We start from the raw sequence: 21,744 nt of genomic DNA, 5'->3' as shown, positions 1-21,744 counted from the left end.
CATTTTGATTAAAGTATCTATTTCACATACATGGAAACCCATCAGGGATATTCAGCTGTAACCACTAGAAGACACTCAAAGCTGGTCTACGTAGCTAAGATGGCATTTTAATTTCAGGCAGTGAAGCGTGTAAGTGCTAAAGACCACACACCATGTTTTATGCATGGTAGGTGGTGAGGGGTAATCACTCAATATGTGAATAATCCCATTTCAAACAGAGAACAATTGGTTGGGACTCAGGAGGGTCGAGCAATGACTCTTACATCAAGACTATCAGGAAAGTATGGTACCACGGCCCGTGCAGTAGACAAACTATTTTGGAGGTAAGAAGGAAAGGCTGTGGATGAGAATGTAGGTTAGCTCAGGGACTGGGTTATAGATTCATTTCTAAAAATGAAAGGTAATAAGGAAAGAAATGGTAAATGCAAACTTTCCTTACTTTAAAATTTAGCCTCCAGGTGGCCTGAGGTGAAGATTCTTTGAGATAATTATAAACTGTGGGCATTCAGAATCTCTGCACAGTATTTATTATATTCCTGTTTTTTAAAAAACAAAACTCTATGCACTGAATATTTGAAATAGACTTTAAAATACACTAAATTCATTTTAATGTACATTAGATGTTGTACAAAGCCATCTCTAAAGTTTTATTCGTTGGCTCGTTGGCTCTCTTTTTTAATCCATATTTATGTACTCTAAGGGTTTGAGTTAAAATAGTATATGTATTTCTACTAGTATAGCTGACTGTTTTATAAATATTTAATTTTTCCTACATCTAGAATAAGTCCCCTATATAGTTCCCCTACAAAGTTCAAGTTGTGAATTTTCAAAGATGTGAAAATGTTCTCCAGCCATGTCAGGTGTGAGAAAAATTGCAGCTTGCACTCATCTCCTATTGCAAATGATCCTTTAGCTCTATCATCTCCCATCCCCTCTCCCTCCCCTAGACAGTAACCCTTCTTGCCTGTTGACCTGATGCAGCCCCTATATGCCAGATGTTGTACTGCACAATTGAACTTGTCAAAGCACTGTACTGTGAGATTAAAAATGTTTGTTTTATGTGTTTGCTTTTTACGTATCATTTCTGAGAAAAGTATTATAAACCTATTGCATTACAGTACTATATATTGGACTGTGTTAGTTGAGTATCTGGGCTTTAACTTGGGTACAATTTCGTTGGACTTGTGGACAAATTTGACTACAAATGCACTCTGGGAACAGAACTCATTCCTGCGTAGGGGACTTGGTGTATTCACTTTCATAAAGCATAATTTAAGAAGATGAAAGGAACTTACTACTAAATATATAACAGGGTTGAGAAACCAGTCACTTTGTATTAACCCAAGTTGCTAGCCGACATCGGAACTCTTCAATTATGGACACGTGGATGATGTGACAGTTTTTCCAATGGTGAAATTCACACACAGGAATTTACACATCACTTTGAGCGAGGCTCCATGATGGCTACTTCAGAGAACTTCCCAATAAAAAAGTACTTAGTCCTTGATCTTAAGATAATTAGAAAGTCCAAAGATTTTAAAACTGTCCAACAAACTCAAGTGGATGATTTGGGACAAAACCAGAATTTATCCATTTCCTTCTCTATTTAAAAATAAATGTTCAATGACTAATATTTTAAGCATGTGGCTAACTTTTCACTGAGTAATTTGGTTAAATTTTCCCTTTGCAATTTCCCTCTCCAAATCTCCTTTTCAATTGCCAATTCCTTAATCAACATCCTGATACCTTTAAGCTTACATTACTTCAAAATATAATTCCTACCTGAGTCTATTTCTTCTCTTCCATCAGACTATCTTAAAAACTACTTCCAATTGAATGTTTCATTTGTTAAAAATAAGTTTGAAGTACTGTTTACATGTTGAAAAAAATAGCAGAATATAGAAAAGAAAAATAAAGAAGATAGAGTCACCCAAAATTTCACGGCAGAGAAAACCAGTTAATATTTGGTTTATTTCTGCTTAAACCTCTCTAAGAAGAAATCAACACTCAGAGAGATTTTTTACAAAATTGAGGTGAATTTGAATGTATTGCAATCTGATTTGTCTTAACTTGGCAATATATCAAGTGCATTTGTCATATGTGAACGATCATTTAAGACAAGTTTCAAAGGTTTTGAATTGTCCCAGTATATGGATGTACTTTACTTACTTAAAATTCTTACTGTTTAGACATAAAGGTTGTTTGCAAAATTTCACTATTACAGTGAACATGGTAATAATCATATATGTACATAAATTTCTAATCTTTTTAAAATATGTTCTCTCAAGTAGAAATACTAGTTCTAAGATTATGAACACGTTATGTTTTTAATCTAATGACTGCATTGCCTCTCAAAATTTCCTTCATGCTTCTTATAAATAATGTTTCTCATAGTTGCTATTATATAAAGATGGAATATCATCTTGCTTTGTAAACTGCATTCCTCCTGAGGGAGGAGACCATGATTACAACTTTGGTAATATCTCTACCTAATTATACTTATGGAGAAGGCAATGGCAACCCACTCAGGTACTCTTGCCTGGAAAATCCCACGCACAGAGGAGCCTGGTGGGGTACAGTCCATGGGGTCGCGAAGAGTCAGACAGGACCGAGTGACTTCACTTTCACTTTTCACTTTCATGCATTGGAGAAGGAAATGGCAACCCACTCCAGTGTTCTTGCCTGGAGAATCCCAGGGACAGGGGAGCCTGGTGGGCTGCTGTCTATGGGGTCACACAGAGTCGGGCACAACTGAAGCGACTTAGCAGCAACAGCAGCAGCAATTAATTTATAATACACTTATCTCACATAAAGACTGTTAAGTTAATAAAATTTTCTCTCAATAGTGATGGCAAAGCTTCACTATTTTTCAGACAACCCTTCCTTTTATTAATAATAAGGAATTTATCCTCAAACATGCTAAAGCAAATATGCTATAACAAGAAATATTTCAACATAATTGTGCCAGAGATAGTTTACCTACACAACAGGTTCTGGGTGAAGAACATTGCATGGAACAAATTTAAATTGTGCCCCATGTTCAGGTGAGTCTCAAGATCAATGGTTTGCTTGAAGTTCTTTTGCCCAAAAGCCTGATCAAGGGAAGGTGTATGCCTACTTGACCCTTGCACATCGAGGTTACTTTCTTCACTTTTGAAGAATTCTCATTTTGGAGTCACCTTCAAGGTGCATCTCTGCACTATAACTCTATCTGTAAGTCAGAGTGCAAGATAGCCATGGCACTGAAAGGGTTAAAAAATATGGTGACGAAATAATGTAGAAAAGAAACATCAGCATCTCACTTCCCTACCGTACCATCCACCACCATCCAGGAAGACTCTTCCTCTGAAGCAAGTAAAATAAATCTTCACGGTATTATATTTTATGTACAAAGTATGTTTATTTACCTCCAAATTATTGTTGATTACTTAGATTAACTTGTACTTAGATAACTTAAATTCAGTTGCTGACAGAATACTTTTCTGTCAGCAAAAATTTCCCAATAAAATGAAGACAGTTAGGTTTTCATTGGGAGCTTTTGGAAATAACAGTGAGGCATTCAGGAAAAAAGTAATATATTTAGGGAGGCTTGACACATGAAATCAGGTGGAAGAAAAATAGATTTCAAAAAATCTTTCTGAACATAATTTTTATGAATTATGCTTTTTTTTAAAAAATGAAACATAAAATAATCAAATTTCCTAGAAGTAACTGATGTTTTAATCTAGGCACAAATACCTTAATTAAAAAATTTATTGTTGCCAGACTTTACCTGGATTATATAGGCAACTAGGGTACACTTGTGGTCCTGAAGGAAGTTTGCCCACTTCGGAAAATGTGATGCCCATCAGGTGCCCTTAGTTACAAATGGGAGCCAGGTCAAATACTCTGGTTGCAACCAAATGATTTTCTTTTCCGAAGTGTTTCATACTAAAATTTTCAGAATAACTATTCCAAGTTTTAGCAAAGATTTACTGACCCTCTTAGTCAGAAATTTTATAGTATAGAAAAAATATGCTTTATACCCAAATTAACCCCCCACGAAAGTGTATAAATTAATAGATTCAGTATCTACCTTGATTTTCTCATATTTGTTTTTGTCCTTGATGTTAGGAGGAATATTACTGTTATCTCTAAATGCACAGATGTAGTCTGAGGTTAGACACTGTTTTGACAAATGCAAGCAAAGTAAAAGCATTGTCTTTCCTGATTAAAAAAAAAACAAAACTTTTTAATGTAAACTATTGATAATTATAGTGATAAAATTTCTGAGTTCATGTACTTGATGTTGAAAAGCAATATTTGCAATTTTCTGTTTGATGCAATAATAAAACATTTCGTATTTAGTAGTGTCTTTCAAAATAAAACTACAAGCAAAGTTATTTGGTCAATTTTATTTATCCCCAGTGGATATTTTAAATAGCTCACTCAATTTTGAGCAATTAAAAAAATCATCTCTTTTTAAAATGTGAATTTACTCCTTTTAGTTTAGGAACCTCAAATGTTTAGCAGATCTTTATAGCCTAACTCCAAACAAAACAGGAATTTTCACATCATCTTTTATTTTTGAAAATTATTTATTGATTACTAACAATGACTAAGTAACACATTTTAAAAAGATTAATTTAAAAAATTAATGTATTTATTTTAATTGGAGGCTAATTACTTTATAATATTATAGTGGTATTTGCCATGCATTGACATGAATCAGCCATGGATGTACATGTGTTCCCCATTTGAACTCCCCTCTCACTCCCTTCCCATTCCATCCCTCAGGGTCATCCCAGTGCACCAACACTAAGCACCCTGTATCATGCATCAAAGCTAGACTGGCGATCTGTTTCACATATGGTAGTATACGTGTTTCATGCTATTCTCTCAAATCATCCCTCCCTCGCCTTCTCCCACAGAGTCCGAAAGTTTGTTCTTTATCTCTGTGTCTCTTTTGCTGTCTTGCATAAGAGTTCCAAAGAATAGCACAGAGACATAAGAAAGCCTTCCTCAGCGATCAATGCAAAGTAATAGAGGAAAACAATTGAATAAGAAAGACTAGAGATCTCTTCAAGAAAATTAGAGATACCAAGGGAACATTTCATGCAAAGATGGGCTCAATAAAGGACAGAAATGGTATGGACCTAACAGAAGCAGAAGATATTAAGAAGAGGTGGCAAGAATACACAGAAGAACTGTACAAAAAAGATCTTCATGACCCAGATAATCACGATGGTGTGATCACTCACCTAGAGCCAGACATCCTGGAATGTGAAGTCAAGTGTCCTTAGGAAGCATCACTATGAACAAAGCTAGAGGAGGTGATGGATTTCCAGCTGAGCTATTTCAAATCCTAAAAGATGATGCTGTGAAAGTGCTGTACTGAATATGTCAGCACATTTGGTAAACTCAGCAGTAGCCACAGGACTGGAAAAGGTCAGTTTTCATTCCAATTCCAAAGAAAGGCAAGGCCAAAGAATGCTCATAGTACCGCACAATTGCACTCATCTCACACGCTAGTAAAGTAATGTTCAAAATTCTCCAAGCCAGGCTTCAGCATTACAAGAACCATGAACTTCCAGATGTTCAAGCTGGTTTTAGAAAAGGCAGAGGAACCAGAGTTCAAATTGCCAACATTTGCTGGATCATCGAAAAAGCAAGACAGTTTCAGAAAAACATCTATTTCTGCATTATTAACTATGTGATAAGCCTTTGACTGTGTGGATGACAATAAACTGTGGAAAATTCTGAAAGAGATGGGAATACCAGACCACCTGACCTTCCTGTTGAGAAACTTGTATGCAGGTCAGAAAGCCATAGTTAGAACTGGACATGGAACAATAGACTGTTTCCAAATAGAAAACAGAGCACGTCAAGGCTGTATGTTGTCAACCCTGCTTATTTAACTTATATGCAGAGTACATCATGAGAAATGCTGGACTGGAAGAAGCACAAGCTGGAATCAAGATTGCTGGGAGAAATATCAATAACCTCAGATATGCAGATGGCACCACCCTTATGGCAGAAAGTGAAGAGGAACTCAAAAGCCTCTTGATGAAAGTGAGAGAGTTAAAAAGCTGGCTTAAAGCTCAACATTCAGAAAATTAAGATCATGGCATCCAGTCCCATCATTTCGTGGCAAATAGATGGGGAAACAGTGGAAACGGTGTCAGAGTTTATTTTGGGGGGCTCCAAAATCACTGCCGATGGTGACTGCACCCATGAAATTAAAAGACACTTACTCCTTGGAAGGAAAGTTATGACCAACCTAGACAGCATATTAAAAAGTAGAGACATTCCTTTGTCAACAAAGGTCCATCTAGTCAAGTCTATTGTTTTTCCAGTAGTCATGTATGGATGTGAGAGTTGGACTATAAAGAAAGCTGAGCACTGAAGAATTGATGCTTTTGAACTGTGGTGTTGGAGAAGACTCTTCAGAGTCCTTGGACTGCAAGGAGATCCAACCAGTCCATCCTAAAGGAGATCAGCCTTGGGTGTTCATTGGAAGGACTGATGAAGCTGAAACTCCAATATTTTGGCCACCTGATGTGAAGAGCTGACTCATTTGAAAAGACCCTGTTGGGAAAGATTGAAGGCAGGAGGAGAAGGGGACAACATAGGATGAGATGATTAGATGGCATCACCAGCTCAGTGGACATGAATTTGGGTAAACTCCGGGAGTTGGTGATAGAGAGGCCTGGCGTGCAGCGGTTCATGGGGTTGCAAAGCATTGGACACGACTGAGCAATTGAATTGAACTGAACTGATATACGGTCATCATTACCATCTTTCTTAATTCCACATATATGCTTTATTTTTAAATTATTTTTTTCATATATATGCTTTAATATACTGTATTGGTGTTTTTCTTTCTGACTTACTTCACTCTGTATAATAGGTTCCAGTTTCATCCACTTCATTAGAACTGATTCAAACGCATTCTTTTTAATAGCTGAGTAATATATTCCATTGTGCATATGTATCATAGCTTTCTTATCCATTCATCTGCTGATGGACATCTACGTTGCTTCCAAATCCTAGCTATTGTAAACAGTGCTGCAATGAACACTGGGGTACACGTGTCTCTTTCAATTCTGGTTTCGTCAGTGTGTGTGCCCACCAGTGGGATTGCTGGGTTGTATGACAGTTCTATTTTCAGTTTTTTAAGGAAATTCTGCACTGTTCTTCATAGTGGCTGTACCAGTTTGCATTCCTACCAACAGTGTAAGAGGGTTCCCTTTTCTCTGCACTCTTTCCAGCATTTATTTTTTGTAGTCTTTTTGATAGAAACCATTCTGACTGATGTGAGATGTTTCCTCATTTTGGTTTTGATTTGTATTTCTCTGATAATGAGCAATGTTGAGCCTCTTTTTGTGTGTTTGTTAGCCATCTGTATGTCTTCTTTGGATAAATGTCTGTTTAGTTCTTTGGATTGTGTTATTTATTTTTCTGATATTGAGCTGCATGAACTGCTTGTATATTTTTGATATTAATTCTTTGTCAGTTGCTTCATTTGCTATTATTTTCTCCCATTCTGAAGGCTGTCTTTTCACCTTGCTTAGAGTTTCCTTCATTGTGCAAAAGCTTTTAAGTTTAATTAGGTCCCATTTGTTTATGTTTGCTTTAATTTCCATTACTCTGGGAGGTGGTCATAGAAGATCTTGCTGTGATTTATGTCAGAGAGTGTTTTGCCTATGTTTTCCTTTAGGAGATTTATAGTTTCTGGTCTTACATTTAGATCTTTAATCCATTTTGAGTTTATTTTTGTGTATGGTGTTAGAAAATGTTCTACTTTCATCCTTTTACAAATGGTTGATCAGTTTCCCCAGCACCACTTGTTAAAGAGATTGTCTTTTCTCCATTGTATATTCTTGCCTCCTTTGTCAAAGATAAGGCGTCCATAGGTGTGTGGATTTATTTCTGGGATTTCTATTAATAGGACTTAATTTTATATCACTAGATTTTTTTTCAAAATGATAAAGCTGCAAATACTTTTTTTTTTAAGCAGATAATATGGGTCAGGTTGAGTATAAGAAGGAAATACTTTGATATTTTAGTCATGGGTCTTCACTGAGTTCAAAGGTGGCCTAGTTTTTTGAAAAGTAAGGAGTGGTCAATTAAGATTTTTAATAATCATTTTAACAATGGGCTATAAAGTAGTCTATTACCTATGGTTGCATAGATTCTTTACAATGATTTAAATTACTAGACCATGTCTTAGATTCCTAGGGGCTTCCCAGATAGCTCAGCTGATAAAGAATCTGCCTGCAATGCAGGAGACCTGGTTCAATTCCTGGGTTAGGAAGATACCCTGGAGAAGGGATAAGCTATCCATTTCAGTATTCTTAGGCTTCCGTGGTGATTCAGACAGTAAAAAAAAAAAAAAAAAAAAATCCACCTGCAATGCAGGCAGGAGTCCTGGGTTCAGTCCCTGGATTGGAAAGATCCCCTTCAGAGGAAATGGAAACCCACTCCAGTATTCTTGCCTGGGAGTTTCCATGGACAGAGGAACCTGGCAGGCCACAGTCCATGATGTCGCAAAGAGTCAGACACGACTGAGCGACTAAGCACACACATTAGATTCCTATTGCCTCTGTACCAAGTCAGCACAAATTCAGTGGATTAAAACTAGAAATATTTATTAATTTACAGTTCTGGGTGTCAGAAGTTCACATGGGCTTCATCGGTCTACAGTCAAGGCTTTTACAGGGCTGCATTCCTTCTGGAGGTTGTAGGGGAGAATTATTTGCCCCTTTCCAGCTTCTTAGAAGCTCCTCTCCTTCCTTGGCTCTATCTTAAAAACCAGTATTTGTATCACTCCCTTTTCTTCTGTCGTCACAACTCCTTCCCTGCCTTTGACTCTTATGCTACCCTTTTTATTTATGGGGCCTGAGTTCGCAATCAAATTGGTGCTGTGCAGTAAATCTGGGTTAATTTCTGAAGAATTTTAATTTATTCACAATCTGCAAGGTCCCTTTTGCCATAGAAAATAGCATAGTCACAGATTCTAGGAATTTGGTCATGGACATTTTTGGGGAGACATTTTTCTCCTATGTCAAATGTTTTTTCATTATGAACAAACAACATACATCTACTGAGTTTCTGTCAAACCAGGATTTTTCTTTGTCCCAAGTATTTTGAACATTTTGACTGACTGCTATTTTCAGCCAACTTGAAAAAATAAAAGAAACATTAGAGATACAAGGAAACATAAATGGGTCATTTGAACATAAAATTGTCCCAATGAGAATATGGATAAAAATACTTTATTGGTAGTAAGTTTAAAAGCATTCCAGTAACCTTTGATCAATCACTTTATTCTGGAAATTTTGACCTTTGATGGTGTCCCCTTCTCATTCCAGGAAAGTGAAAAAAGTAATGTTTGCCCATTTGCCATTGCCTGTTGGTTTCAAAATTGTCTTTGGAACAAGAGCCAGTTAAAAGAGGGTTATCATGGCTTTTCCTATTGGCCTTGAATGGTCACAATGGGGTGTTTTTCTCTAACAGTACTAAAGGGTAAATCAGAGTTTATCAGTCTCATTAATCCTGGCTTCCACTGGGGCTTGGGTGAAAAGGTGTAGAATGTGATCAGTATGTAGCTTTCATGACCTTTCTATTGAGTGAGGATCTTAGCAAGGGACAGACCTCATGTAAGTCTCAGCCTCCATGGGAGGTGGTTTGTTCATTCCTACATGAAGATGAAAGGAACCATATCGAAGTCAATTCAGCAGAGATAGTGAAAAGGTCATTGAGACTGTATTCTCATGTCATGTATTCACAATACAGACTGAGTGTGTCTAGCTTTAATTTTTTTCTCAAATCTATTTCATGTCAGTGAATTTTTATTAACAGCTATAGTGAATATCTCCACCATTTTCCTATAAAATAGTCTTGGTCACTAGTCAAAGAGAAAATATTGGCATTGGATGACTACTAAATGTTTTTAATGCACTAAAGGTACCTTTGTTTTTACACTTGGCATCTTTATTGAGACATAGAGTAAATAAAAGGACTGGGGAAAATCCAGGTCTTGTTTGGGTATATTTGAGAATGAAAAAGTGAAAGTGAAGTCACTCAGTCGTGTCCAACTTTTTGCAACTCCATGAACTGCATCTTACCAGGCTCCTCTGTTCTTGGCATTTTCCAGGTGAGAGTCCTGGAGTGGGGTGCCATTTCTTTCTCCAGGGGATCTTCCCGACCCAGGCATCCAACCTGGGTCTCTCGCATTGGGGGGCAGATTCTTTACCCTCTGAGCCACCAGGGAAGCCCTTGAGCATGAAACGTGTAGAATATAATCAAGGTGTTTTTTTTTATATCTTTGCTTCCATCTGTGCATGACACTTATCAGAATTTAAAAGAATAAATTCTTAGTTCTGTAGAATCAAGAATTATCCAGTAGACTCCAAGACCATCAAGAACTTTTGATAGGTCCTTTAGACACCACCTTCAGAAGCAGGGGATGAAATTGATACACAGCACAGCATTCTGTTTGCATGATATGGGCCTATGTACAAAGCATGTGATAGATGGAATGGGTTAGATGGGGGCAGCTTTGCAGCTGTGCTGGGGAGGATGTAGACAGTTTGCTCTACTGGTTGTTGTTGTTGTTCAGTAGCCTAGTCACATCCAACTCTGTGACTCTGTGGACTGCAGCATGAGAGGCCGCCTCTAACCAGCTTTACTGGTTGCTGCTACTGCTAAGTCACTTCAGTCGTGTCCGACTCTGTGTGACCCCATAGACGGCAGCCTACCAGGTTCCCCCGTCCCTGGGATTCTCCAGGCAAGAGCACTGGAGTGGGTGGCCATCTCCTTCTCCAATGCATGAAACTGAAAATTGTAAGTGAAGTCGCTCAGTCCTGTCCGACTCTTTACAGCCTACCAGGCTCCTCCGTCCGTGGGATTTTCCAGGCAAGAGCACTGGAGTGGGGTGCCGTTGCCTTCTCCCTACTGGTTAGCAAGACCTAATCTATATCATGTAAGTACCTTGTTCTCTATGGATGCATAGAGAACTTAAGTAAGCTTAACTCCTTCCCAGGATAAGGTGAAGGTGAAGGTGAAGTTGCTCAGTTGTGTCCGACTCTGCGACTCCATGGACTGTAGCCTATCAGGCTTCTCCGTTCATGGGATTCTCCAGGCATGAGTACTAGAGTGGGTTACCATTTCCTTCTCCAGGGGATCTTCCTGACCCAGGGATTGAACCCGGGTCTCCCGCATTGGAGGCAGAGGCTTTATCCTCTGAGCCACCAGGATAAGCTGCCGCACAAAAATCTTTCTGCACAGTTTCCACCTTCTTAGTCATCCCCAACTGGATGCAAGAACAGTCAGTCCAAAGGCTGATGAGGAAACTGTGATGTGGTCTGACAAACGATGAGCTCAGTTAGTGAGATTCTCTTGAACTAAGAAATTCTAGGGGGATGAGTCATTTAGCAGCAGGTACCAAAGTTAAATGAAATCAGCTGGAAAGATATGATAGACTTTGCCAAAGTTATGAAGTAATAGAAACTTTGAGTAAGCAGAACAATTAGGTAGAGAAAAATAAAAATAAAGGGTAGGAAAATGATTTTTTCATAGGACATTGAAAATAGGCTTTGGGGGACTATTTACGTCATATTGTTGGCACAGTATGGTGTACAATAAAGATTCCTACCTTACTGCTGTTGAGATTTTTATATGTATTGTGCATCCAGAAATACCTGTTGTTTTTTTTTTTTTTGAGTCTCCTTTAGAAAGTGGACTGTCAATAGATCCTGTTCTCTTTCAGTAGAAATTGTTTTCTTCCCCTTGTAAATGGAAACTACCTAATACAATAAAGATGAGCTCAGAATTGTTCAGAATTCATTTTTATTGTCCTAGGCAGTAGTTTCTGGTAGCTATTATTTCATAGCTTTTCCAAGTAAAGAGTTAGCAGTTCACCCGGGATTCAGTTGGTGACACCTTGGGCATTTCTTTGAATGGTACTGGCATGTGACAGTATTTAAAGAAGCATTCTTTGCTGTCTACTACTATGAATGTGTCTGAACTACAAAGAATGGAAGTCTAGCCAAATTAGAATAATTTTTAGTGACATAAATAATAAAGAAATATGTCTCTTCCCTGAGCTTGATCTTAGATATGGAATTAAAAGAGAAATGATTCTTAAAAGAAACTATTTTTGAAGAAACTGGAAAAATATTTGGCTGGATTTTAATCCTTTCCTCAAATCTAGTTTCTCCACAGTAAATTAAATAATTAAGCAGGAGTGTTCATCTCTATTGTCGAAACTAATGCAACCAATATCTTATTTTTTCTTACTATTTCAGATGAATTTTCTAAATAACATCACCCTGTATTATTAGCTCAGCTGGTAAAGAATCCTCCTACAATACAGGAAACCTGGATTCCATCCCTGGATTGGGAAGACCTTCTGCAGGAGGGCATAGCGACCACTCCAGTATTCTTGCCTGGAGAATCCCCATGGATAGACGAGCCTGCCGGTGTCCACGGGGTCACAAAGAGTCAGAGGTAGCTAAGTACAGTACACAGCACACCACACTGTATCATACACTAAATTCTTTGTTCAACCTTACTTTTCTCCTTTTAGAATATACACACATGGCATTCTTTTCAGATTTTTTTTTTTTACATCTGGCAGTTAGCTGATTGTAACTTTTCTTCAGAGTTACCATACTAACCACATCTAACCATATAACTGGATTTGTTTTTATTCTATGTTAGAATTTGTAATTAAAGTAATCAAGTTTAAACCCAATTAAGTTAGGAGTTGTAATAGGAATACATGATGATTTTAAATTTATGAAAACCTTTTAAATCAAATATTATCATTTTTCCTACTGATAACTTATGAAATGAAATGCCATTTACTATTCTTTCCATTCCATGTATATTACAAAGAACAGTTTCTGTTGCAATTGAAAGAAAAAGTGGGAAAAACATAAGGCACTTATTGGATGACTGAAAACGTCGAGTGGCAGATCTGGGTTTAGGTAGTTTGCATGGGGTTCTACATCCCTTACCCTGGAAGTTCTGGATCTGTCCAACAAACGTTGCCTTTCTATGCAGGTAAGATTGCTACAGGTGGCACCTGTGGTAAAGAACCCACTTGCCAAAGTCAGGAGACTCAAGAGATTTGGGGTTCGAACCATGGGTCAGGAAGATCCCTTGGAGGAGATCACGGCAACCCACTCCAGTATTCTTGCCTGGAGAATCCTACGAACAGTGGAGCCTGGCAGGCTACAGTCAGTCCATGGGGTCACAAAGTGTCAGACATGACTGAAGCAACTTAGCACATATGCAAGATTGCCACGTGGCGGCAATAAAAAGCTCCAGTATTCAAAGAAGTCACATCTGCTCACCTGACCATCTGCTTGACCAGGGGATTATAAAGCTTTCCAGTTTCAAGAGTCTTTCAACATCTTAAAAGTGAACACTTTTTAATTATTTATTTGATTAGTGATTAGCTGACCATCTGCTGAGAGTAAGACTCGGGAGGGACAACAGTAAACAAGAGTGGATTCTGGCAAAAGGAATGAGAAGCTCTTGGAGAAAGTGGACACGTGTTTAATGAGAGCATTACTTACATTTTGCTTAGGTTTGGGGGCAGGCTGACTCTGTAAAGGGATAGACTATTTACATTTTATTTGTATTCATCCTCTATGCTTTACAATGTATGTCTTATGTGAGTGTTGAAAGTGACAAATGACTTACTGCTTGTTATCACTGAGTAGTGATGCTTTGGTTCTGGTATTTGATACTGTCTAGAAGAAGCTCTTGAGTGCTTATTTCTATGATTTGCTGCAGTATCTTAACTTTTAAAAAATTTATTTCTGGTACTAAGTTGATGAAATACAGTAAAATAAAGTTCAGATGCTTTCGAACAAAACCTTAATTTATCTTTTTATCTCTTATCTCTTACTTTCCTGTCGTTTATTTACTCATCTTGTCCCATGTTCTTGGATGCATTTTTGACTCATATCTGCCTCATTCCTGCTTTATGGTCAAGGCCTATTTCTTTCCCCATATCTCTCACAACCTTTGCTTCTTTTCCCTTGGCAGAGCCCTTTTGATTTTCCTTTAGTGTCATAATATTCCAAGCTTATTGGGCTTCTTGTTTTTGTCTACGAAATCCATTACCCACAAGACCAAAATCCAGGTTAATTTTTCTCTTTTATAATTCTGGACATACTGTACTCTTGCACTAAAACTTCCTGGTTTCCTGTTGCTTTGTAGAATAAGCACAAACTCTCCAAACTGACATAAATGATGCTCCCTAATACACAAGCAATCCTTACAAGATTTTCTCCATTCTAACATTATAGTAATATACAAGGCATATCTTGGGAGCATAATAACGAGAGGTATCACATGTCTGTTAAAAAAATGAACACTTGTGTTTTGGTCAGACTTGTTTATTTACCTTTATGATTTATTTATGATACCTTAAATACTGTATGTATTAATATCTCAGTTGCCTTGTCCAGGATGTAGGAGATACATATTTCATAAGATGATCCTAAATGAATTGACAGATATACTGTCTTCCTATATTTGCATGTCAATATCTCATCAGCCTTTCAAAACTCCATCATAAAGCCATCACAATTGTGTTAATCCAAAAACTCCTTGCTCTCACATTCAGATGGCTCCTAGCTGTACTTCAATCCACTGTTGCACTTTGTTTGGCATTATCTCTTTTTTAAAAATATAAATTTATTTATTTTAATTGGAGGTTAATTACTTTAAGTGGTGTTCTTAAGTGGGGCCTTTGGGAGGTGATGGGGTTATAAGGATGGAGCCTCCTGAATGAGATAAGTGTTTTTATGTATAAGAGACTCACAGAGCTCCCTAACCCTTCCCCCCATGTGAGGATACAGTAAGAAGTGTGGGACTAGAAAGCACCCTGCCTGAGCACACTGTGCAAATCCATTTCTATTGTTTATAAATCTGTTATTTTGTTATAGCAACCCAGAAGGACTAAGGCAGAATCCTAACAATCTTAGGACAGTTCTGTAAATTTCATGCTATTTGGGTACCCAGGTGCAAAGCACTTTTATTGTCTGTTGTAAAACTTGGCTGATAGTACATGACTGACTTTCATAGAGAATCCTGAGAATTCAGTTTTCTTGGCAAGGTAACCAACATAATGAATAAGTATCTAATAAGTTGACCCAGAATAACTTGCTAGGATTCTAAAGTAAGCTGTTAATGGTCTTCTTTGTAATGCCAGCTTCTCCTATCTGTGACAAATTTTAATCAGAACTTCATTCTGTCAATGGTAAGGATGGATTTTCTTGCGATTTTTCTCTTAAATGAAAATAAGAAACATTGAAAAATTGCCTTCTTAGATTTTGACATCTCTACAGATTATTTTTAAATTTTTTAAAGATGAGATCCATTGCGCTCAAGCATGCATGAAAAAGATGCAAAACTCAAAGAAATTTGCTATGGGATGGATCATTACAAACCATCTCAGAAGTTCATGTGAGGGATATGGGCTTAGCACTTCTTGTAGATGATTCAGCAATTCAGGTGCCTGAGGTAAGTGTTAATCTTACTTGTATCCGTGCACAGGCACTAAGGCAGATTATTAAACGTGGTTTGGTGGGCATCTTCATCTTTTGACTGCAGCGATGGGAGTCCTGACCACAAAGGGTAGTCATGTTCTCCTTGACTCTAGGATGAATCTAAGCACCAAAAGATAATAAATTATCAGTTTTATTAGTATTTGCTCTTTGTTTCATCTAATTATTAAATTAAGATTAGGGGAAGAGACATGAAATTCCCTAGACATATGTTTTATAGCCAGCACATCAGATATCTATTAGTAATCTAAAAACTAGAAGCAGAACTCAAGTATGAGTTTAGTTTTGACTTTCTTCTTGTTGCCCTCTCTCTCTTTTGGTTTGAGGACGACAAAGAAAATATACTAGTGGAATTTCACTAATGAATGTCCTGGGATATACTTTCAAGAAAGCATTTATCTTGGAAATTATTCTGTAGTTCTCTTACCCTCGAAAACATTTCAATCACCTGTGACCAGGAAGAGGCACACTTGATGGAATTGTGTGCAATTCAGGGAAGGCTGCACCTGTCAAAAATTGCAGTGGAATTCTAATCCACTGACAGGAGAATCTATCACTATAAATGACTAGGCTTTGGCTTCCTGTAATAGCAATCTAGAATATAGAAGGCCTGAATCTTGTTCTTGCAAAGTGAGAAATGTCATAACACATTCCTCATTACAGAGGTCACCTCTTTCATTCATGAGAAAAGCAAGGAAGCCTTCAGGAGGCTGCTCACCTTGCCAGTTATAGTTTCCATGCCTTCCTGAAGTACTTTGTTGTCTTCCTCAATCTCTTTGGCCTTTGATAGAAGAGCATTTGAGGCTCCTTTCATATCCTGCAGCTCTGTGACTAGGTGATGCAAAGGGTCATTCCAGGAGACCAGCAAAATGAGCACCCACCTCAGAAGGATTTCATCCTATGCAACCATAAGAAACAATCTCTTAAAATAAGTATACTTCAGTGTGCTTGAAAACATGTGATTTTTACTCAGAGCAGTTGACCTAAAAAACTCTTTGTTATTCCTATGTGTATGCCAAATTTTTTGAAGGTGGTAAAAGCTGTAATATTATAAAATATATGATCTTAGTTTATACTGCATGAGCAATTTATAGATCAGTTATTTATTTTGCTGCTACAGATATTTAGTCATCACTAGATATTATTCATAGTTTATCAACTGCAGAAGTAATTTCTCTTTGATTGCTTGTTTTGCTTCCACTTTTCTCTGCATGAGTGGTTACCGTAACCTCTAATGATAAGAAGCTTGGTAACACAAGTGTACTGTCTCAGTTGCTTGAGTGATAAACTGGACAAAAAGACTCACCTCTGCCTGCTCAGTAGCTCAAATGTTTTGAGGGGTGAGGAGGGAGGAGGTGTGGCAACTGTTGAAGAGATTTAAGTCTCTACCCTGGGCATACTGTTTATTCTGGAAGTGATCAAGCAAATTCAGAGTTAAGTTATTTGGGCATTCAATAAATGAACCCACTGCCAGAATATTAATACATTTGATAGATGTCTAATTTTTCTGAGGGTCACATAAAAATTGAAAGTCATTCTTTTTCCTACTCTTTCTTTCCATTCTATCTATAAATACTTGTTTATAGCGATAATCTATAAACATTTAATCTCTTGTTTACTGAGGTTGGAACCAATATGCTCTCTTAATAGGAGTTATAAAGTTATAACTTTTCTTTGACTAACCTCTGAATCCACACACCTATAGCTTCGTGTTCATTGTAGATGCAGAATATAATGTTGGTGATGGTGACAAAATAGTTAGAAAGACATGGCACAAAATTCTAGGAAATACTAAGCAATGGATTGAGAATAAGAACAACAAAAACTAGCTAACACATGGATAGAGAAAAAACTAATATTTAGTGGAAGTTGTGAACATTTAAAGAGATTACTTGGAAGATTTGGAAAAAAGATGACAATCAAAAATGGAGGATGGCAGCAAAATTATGTGAAGCAATTATCCTTCAATAAAAATAAATTAGTTAAAAAAAACTTAATGGAGGATGAAAGAAAAGCTAGTGAATATAAAGAACTATGTGAATGTAATAGAAACATTGCCACCATTTTTTAAAAATCATTTGTCTGCTCTACTGTAGACTCCTTGATTGACCTAAAAGTTTACACATTACTTCAAAGTAACTTCATCAGAAAGAGAATAATTGTTTCCAATTCTAAAACAACCCTCTATTTTAGGTCTAAACTTATTCATTGCAAATCTTATAACAATAATTTGTAGCACTTAAAAAACTGTCATTATTTGTTTTCATGACAAGGATTTAGCTTTGTTTAACATATTCCATCCACGCAGTTCACTGTAGTGCAGTTCTCACTTATTGTGTATTTACTGTGTGCATGTGAAGAATGCCCAGAGGGACACTGAAGAGCCAAAGATTCAACATCTTCCTTTTCCCAGCCCCTTCCCCAAAGTGCTTTATGTCAGGTTGTTATGGACTGAATGTGTCTTCCCCAAATTCATGTGTTGAAACCTCAACTCCCAAAGTATGTGTTTGGAAAAAGGGCTTTATGAAGATTAATTAAGGTTAAATGAGCTCATAGGGTGGAACAGTAATCCAGTAGGATTAGTGTCTTTATGAGGAGAAACACCAGAGAGCTTTCTCTTCCATCTCTGTCTCTCTTCCCCACTCCCCACCCTGTGAGGACACAGGGAGAAGCCAAGCTGGAAGACAGAGCCCTTACCAGAACATGACCCTGTGGCACCCTGATCTGGGATGTCCAGCCCCAAAACTGTGAAGAAACATATTTCTTTTTTTATTAAAAATTATTTATTTATTTTTTTTACTTTACAATATTGTATTGGTTTTGCCATATATCAAATGAATCATGTACATCAAATGAATTCATGTACACCCATGAATCCGCCATGGGTGTATACGTGCTCCCCATCCTGAACCCCCCTCCCAACTCCCTCCCCGTACCATCTCTCTGGGTCATCCCACTGCACCAGCCCCAAGCATCCTGTATCCTGCATCGAACTTAGACTGGCAATTCGTTTCTTATACAATATTATACATGTTTCAATGCCATTCTCCCAAATCATCTCACCCTCTCCCTCTCCCACAGAGTCCACAAGACTGTTCTATACATCTGTGTCTCTTTTGCTCTCTTGCACACAGGGTTATTGTTACCATCTTTCTAAATTCCATATATATGCATTAGTATACTGTATTGGTGTTTTTCTTTCTGGTTTACTTCACTCTGTGTAATCGGCTCAGTTTCATCCACCTCATTAGAACTGATTCAAATGCATTCTTTTTAATAGCTGAGTAATATTCCATTGTGCATATGTATCACAGCTTTCTTATCCATTCATCTGCTGATGGACATCTAGGTTGTTTCCATGTCCTGGCTATTATAAACAGTGTTGCAATGAACACTGGGGTACATGTGTCTCTTTCAATTCTGGTTTTCCTGGTGTGTATGCCCAGCAGTGGAATTGCTGGGTCATAAGGCAGTTCTATTTCCGGTTTTTTAAGGAATCTCCACACTGTTCTCCATAGTGGCTGTACTAGTTTGCATTCCCACCAACAGTGTAAGAGGGTTCCCTTTTCTCCACACCCTCTCCAGCATTTATTGCTTGTAGACTTTTGGGTTGCAGCCATTCTGACTGGTCTGAAATGGTACCTCATTGTGGTTTTGATTTGCATTTCTCTGATAATGAGTGATGTTGAGCATCTTTTCATGTGTTTGTTAGCCATCTGTATGTCTTCTTTGGAGAAATGACTATTTAGTTCTTTGGCCCATTTTTTTTGATTGGGTCGTTTATTTTTCTGGAATTGAGCTGCAGGAGTTGCTTGTATATTTTTGAGATTGGTTGTTGATCAGTTGCTTCATTTGCTATTATTTTCTCCCATTCTGAAGGCTGTCTTTTCACCTTACTTATAGTTTCCTTAGTTGTGCAGAAGCTTTTAATTTTAATTAGGTCCCATTTGTTTATTTTTGCTTTTATTTCCAATATTTCTGGGAGGTGGGTCATAGAGGATCCTGTTGTGATTTATGTCAGAGAGTGTTTTGCCTATGTTCTCCTCTAGGAGTTTTATAGTTTCTGGTCTTACATTTAGATCTTTAATCCATTTTGAGTTTATTTTTGTGTATGGTGTTCGAAAGTGATCTAGTTTCATTCTTTTACAAGTGGTTGACCAGTTTTCCCAGCAACACTTGTTAAAGAGATTGTCTTTAATCCATTGTATATTCTTGCCTCCTTTGTCGAAGATAAGGTGTCCATAGGTGTGTGGGTTTGTCTCTGGGCTTTCTATTTTGTTCCATTGATCTATATTTCTTTCTTTGTGCCAGTACCATACTGTCTTGATGACTGTGGCTTTGTAGTAGAGCCTGAAGTTAGGCAGGTTGATTCCTCCAGTTCCATTCTTCTTTCTCAAGATTGCTTTGGCTATTCGAGGTTTTTTTTGTATTTTGAAATCATTCCAAGCATCTTTTCTGACCATAATGCAGTAAGATTAGATCTCAATTACTGGAGAAAACTATTAAAAATTCCAACATATGGAGGCTGAACAACACACTTCTGAATAACCAACAAGTCACAGAAGAAATAAAAAAAAATTAAAATATGCATAGAAATGAATGAAAATGAAAACACAACAACCCAAAACCTCTGGGACACTGTAAAAGCAGTGCTAAGGGGAAAGTTCATAGCAATACAGGCATACCTCAAGAAACAAGAAAAAAGTCAAATAAATAATCTAACTCTAAACATAAAGCAACTAGAAAAGGAAGAAATGGAGAACCCCAGAGTTAGTAGAAGGAAAGAAGTCTTAAAAATTAGGGCAGAAATAAATGCAAAAGAAGCAAAAGAAACACAAGAGACCATAGCAAAAATCAACAAAGCCAAAAGCTGGTTCTTTGAAAGGATAAATAAAATTGACAAACCATTAGCCAGACTCATCAAGAAACAAAGGGAGAAAAATCAAATCAATAAAATTAGAAATGAAAATGGAAAGATCACAACAGACAACACAGAAATACAAAGGATCATAAGAGACGGACAACATGGAAGAAATGGACAAATTCTTAGAAAAGTACAACTTCCCAAAACTGAACCAGGAAGAAATAGAAAATCTTAACAGACCCATCACAAGCACAGAAATTGAAACTGTAATCAGAAATCTTACAGCAAACAAAAGCCCAGGTCCAGACGGCTTCACAGCTGAATTGTACCAAAAATTCAAAGAACAGCTAACACCTATCCTACTCAAACTCTTCCAGAAAATTGCAGAGGAAGGTAAACTTCCAAACTCATTCTATGAGGCCACCATCACCCTAATACCAAAACCTGACAGAGATGCCACAAAAAAAGAAAACTACAGGCCAATATCACTGATGAACATAGATACAAAAATCCTTAACAAAATTCTAACAATAAGAATCCAATAACACATTAAAAAGATCATACACCATGACCAAGTAAGTGGGCTTTATCCCAGGGATGCAAGGATTCTTCAATATCTGCAAATCAATCAATGTAATACACCACATTAACAAATAGAAATATATTTCTGTTGTTTAATTCACTAAGTCTATGGTGTTCTGTTATAGCAGTACAAGATAACAAATGCAGGAGCTTTAAATTTATTTTGAAATGTAAAAATCTAAGTCAATGAAAGGAAATTGAAACAGATTTTTCAATCTTGAATAAATCTTTGAGATTTCACAAAACTGATCCTTTTTTTTCTTTTGATTCCACATCTTAGGAGCTTATGCCTTCTTTGACCTAGAGAGTGTATTATTTAAAGTTTGGCTGATGCAGCCTTCTTGTTTAAATAATAGTATAGCCCAGTCAGTTACTTGAAGGATACTTCTGGAGATGAGCACAAACCTTCCATGGGGTCACAAAGAGTCAGACACAACTTGGCAACTCAATAGCAGTGCTTACAAATGCATTTATCATTTTTTATGACAGTCACTATAACCAAGCTTTCTTAGTATCCCTCCCTATGATATAGAAACTTCTAATACATTTAGGAAGCTTGCATCAAATGTTGATATCTCAGTGAAAATGAAAGGCACTCAGCCATGTACGACTCTTTGCAACCCCATGGAATATACATGTCTATGGATAATACATGTCAATGGACCGTACAGTCCATGGAATTCTTCAGGCCAGAACACTGGAGTGGGTAGCCTATCCTTTCTCCAGCAG

At 37.2% G+C, this 21,744-nt stretch overlaps 1 pseudogene; it reads right to left on the bottom strand.

Moving 5' to 3' along the window:
* LOC120870258 overlaps window positions 1-16,383 on the bottom strand; it is a 66,300-nt pseudogene extending 49,917 nt beyond the window's left edge.
* Window positions 16,384-21,744: the final 5,361 nt, after the last annotated feature.

The sequence above is a fragment of the Oryx dammah genome, unplaced genomic scaffold, assembly GCF_014754425.2.
Source record: "Oryx dammah isolate SB20612 unplaced genomic scaffold, SCBI_Odam_1.1 HiC_scaffold_11, whole genome shotgun sequence".
Taxonomy (NCBI): domain Eukaryota; kingdom Metazoa; phylum Chordata; class Mammalia; order Artiodactyla; family Bovidae; genus Oryx; species Oryx dammah.
This window is presented reverse-complemented; position numbering and strand designations above follow the sequence as displayed.